Source organism: Myotis davidii, unplaced genomic scaffold (genome assembly GCF_000327345.1).
Source record: "Myotis davidii unplaced genomic scaffold, ASM32734v1 scaffold184, whole genome shotgun sequence".
NCBI classification, from domain to species: domain Eukaryota; kingdom Metazoa; phylum Chordata; class Mammalia; order Chiroptera; family Vespertilionidae; genus Myotis; species Myotis davidii.
The window spans coordinates 851,446-855,051 of record NW_006297021.1 but is presented as its reverse complement, the minus strand read 5'-3'; the positions used below and the strand labels follow the sequence as shown (position 1 = coordinate 855,051).

The 3,606-nt window shown below is 46.8% G+C and overlaps 1 long non-coding RNA gene across 1 annotated transcript in view; it reads left to right on the top strand.

Moving 5' to 3' along the window:
- The first annotated feature begins 2,662 nt into the window (after nucleotides 1-2,662).
- LOC102757847 overlaps nucleotides 2,663-3,606 on the top strand; it is a 20,723-nt gene continuing 19,779 nt past the window's right edge. The window contains exon 1 of the long non-coding RNA XR_001515339.1: nucleotides 2,663-3,119. This is a non-coding gene — a long non-coding RNA (uncharacterized LOC102757847). The remainder of the gene's footprint in view (nucleotides 3,120-3,606) is intronic.

Below are 3,606 nucleotides of genomic sequence, written 5' to 3'. Positions count from 1 at the left end.
TCTGGACTTGGAGTGAATGAATCTAGGGCAGAATAGGGGTGGGGGAAATGTTGTTCTCCCTTTGAACAAATGCTGAATTAGAATCTGCAGCATTTTCATAGCAAAGGGGGATCCAGAGGACCATCGAAGGAGCAAGGAGCTATTTCAGGAAGCATAACGTGGCTGCCCTGTGAGAGAGAAAGTGCCCGAATGCAAGGCTCTGTACAGACAGAAGAAAAACAATATATTACTGTCCCATCAACCCACACGGAATATGCTAGGCCTTATTTTCATGTTGCTTTTGGCATGAACCACAATACAGTTGAATCATTTTGAACGATGTTAATAGGAGAATTTGTGTTGGCAAGAGGCCAAATAAAAGCTGCGGATACAACAGCAGTAGCCAGAACTGTACACTTCTGTCTGGGGGGGTTTGCTAGTCACAGAGCGTGACGGGCAATTCCTGGGGGAACACATGCCCCCTGCTTGTAAGTGGCAAAGGCTGAAGGAGGCCGGAGAACCCAGAGGACAGGGGGAGGTAACTCACAGAGCGCAGCTGAAAGCAGCGAGGGGAGTTCCCTTCCCTCTCCAACACAGCACTTCCTCCGTAAGCAGGTTCTCCCCTTCTCTTCTCTCCCCACGCTCCTGAAAAGCCACCAGCCTGCTCTCTATCGCTATCAATGTATCAATTCTAGATACTTCTAGAATCAAACGGTAATTTTAAAAACGCCACCCGTGGCGACAGGGGCAGCGTTTGGAGAGATGCAGCTGAAACCCAGGGATGTCGAGGGTTGCAGCCACCACAGGAGGGGAGAGGCAGGAAGGACTCACCCAGAGCCTCTGAGGGCCAGGGCCTTGCTCACACCTGATCATGGACCCCGCCCTCCAGAACTGTGAGAGAATGACTTGGTGTTTAAGCCACCAGTTCTCATATTTTGTTAGGCTGCCCTGGAAACTAATTCAATGGGCAACACATTGGGAAAAGCACAGAAAACAGAAGTGCAAAGCTCAATGAATTAGTGAAAATATGTTCTAGAAGTTGCCCTTAGGACTCTTCCCAATGCCACCCCCCACCCCTTTCCCAAAGGTAAGGACCGTCACGACTTCTAACAGTCTAGTTTCTTCTGTGGATTATGTTTGTGGTGGAACCAGATACAGTGCATTCTTGTCTGCCTGGCTGCTTCCACCCAATCTTATGCTTCTAACATTCAGCCACACACATACAATTTGTGTGTCCACCTTCCCTTAGACACACGGATGCTGGTGGTGTTCGTAGTTCAGTGCTGTATAATAGTGCTGCCCTCGGCCTGCTCATGCATAGCTTTCGGTTAACGTGTGTGCCCACGACTGTTGCTTATTTAACACAGACTCTGCCTGTTTACAACCTCTGTACAAAGTGACAACTTTCTTTTTTGTTAGTCCTCACCCAGGGATATTTTCCCATTGGTTTCTAGAGAGAGTGGGAGGAAGGAGGAGAGACACACAGAGAGAAATATCAATGTGAGAGAAACACATCAATTGGTTGGGGATTGAGCCTGCAACCAGGGTATGTGCCCTTTTCCAAAATTGAACATCGGACCTTTCAGTCCTCAGGCCGATGAGCTATTCACTGAGCCAAACACGCATATGAAAGATAATGGTTCCTAGAAAATAGCATCGTTGGTAATATGTTAGTAAATAGTTTTAGTATCTTAACTGAAATTACTAGCACTTATTATTATGCACAAGAGACAAAAACATGTAAAAATGGGGTGAGATTTAAGTCCCTCAGTCCCCTGTGAGAGTGAGTTTTCTGGAGCACATTGCTGTAAGCTACAGAAAGCCCCATTGAAAATGGTTTAAAGCATCAGGAGGTTTATTGCCTAATGTCATAACCACTTCAGAGCAGCATGGTTCCAGCGAACATTACTGAGGCCCCCTCTCCAGGGTCTCAGCCCGACAGTGAACACCCAGGCGCAGCGGTTCTCCATGGCTTCAGATGGTAAGGAGGTCGCCTAGACATGTTACAGAAGAAAAGATGGTACGTGATCCCTGATTATTTCTCATGGCTGGTAAGCTCATCGGTTTGTCCCCTGATGACACGCTTCATATAGTTTGGAAATGAGGCCAATGTCCTGAACCAAATTTCACACGTGTGATGTCCTAGATGTGGGGAAAACTCTAAATAATAGGCATCTTGAAGTATTGCCCAGTTTCATGAAAATTAAAGTTTAAATTCCAGATGTAACACTGAGCAAGTGTTTCTCAAACCCAAGTGGGTTGTTAAACAGATCTCTAATCCAAAGATCATGCTTAAAACGTTATTTAACACCTTAATGCATGACACTGATTAATGCTGCAGTCACACAGGGATCCTCTTGTTTCAACATACAAGTATCCTTGAAGTGAGAGGTCAATGAAATTGAGAAAAATGCCAAGATGACAGAAAGAAAGGGCTTATTAAAATGTTTTTGGTGACAGCTATATGGCAATATCTAAAACTGACGTTTTCCCCCACCAGCATTGAATATTTCTTAATAAATAAGTAAATAAATAAATTCCCTGTGAAGATTTTTGTACAAGAATTGCATTTTTAAAGTCCCCTCCCCTCCCCCGGAACCATGAATTTAAATAGCTATTACCCACACAGATTCTATACCTACACTTGGAGGCCTCTGAGCTCACATAGACACACACACACACACACACACACACACACACACACGCACACACACACACACCCATCACACTCCCTCAGAGGGACACGATGACTTTTCCCCAGAGGCTAACTCAGTGGCACCCCCTCTTTCTCCAGGTCACCCCTCAGCCACCCCCCTGACTTCATGTCTTGTGTTCCTGAGAATCGTCTTCCTTTTGGCCGTCACTCAACCGCCACCTCATAGGAGCCTCTTCCTCTTCCCTGTGACCCTGGGGTCCTGGGCCCAGAAGCTCCCACATTCCCTGCGTGGGGGGAGAAGGAGGTGTGGAACTCGGATGGAAGGAACAGCCCTTGAGAGCAGTGCTGAGGAAAGAACCTTCCACGCCTTCCATTGCGGCCTTTGATGCTGTTCTTTCCTCCAGAAACAGGGAGGAAACTCGAAGTTGCGCCCGCATCACCCGCCCAGTGGGATGAAGAGGCATGTTCCTTCCGCCAACTGCAGGTGAGATCGATGGTCAGCTGACAGCTCATCCCCAGCCCAGGAATGATCCAGTCTAGGCTGACGGGAGTCTGCTTTGCCTTCTCGCTTTGCCTTCTCTCTACCTGTGACTTTGATTAAATGCCTGGTGCTTAAAAAACAAACAAAAAGCCTTCTTTCTAGCTTTAACTTTGAGCAGCATCAAACCCAGGAGAAGGAAAACTGATAACCTCATGTTTGGGGAAGGAGACACTCAGTGTTCCGGCACTAACTTCCATGTCTAAGCACACACCTCTCCCCGGGATCTGGTGTACTGAACTCCAGAGGCCAGTGCTCTCACCCCTCCCCCTTTACAGAGGAAGCAACAGAACATTCTAGAGGCTGTTTGCTTTAACTGATGAAGTTACTCAAATAGTTGAACTAAGTTTCAATTCTCTTCCACTTTCAGGGTCTGCCTCTGACATTTTTTAAGACTCGGCTCAAAAGTACAAATGGAGGTTCATAGACCGTA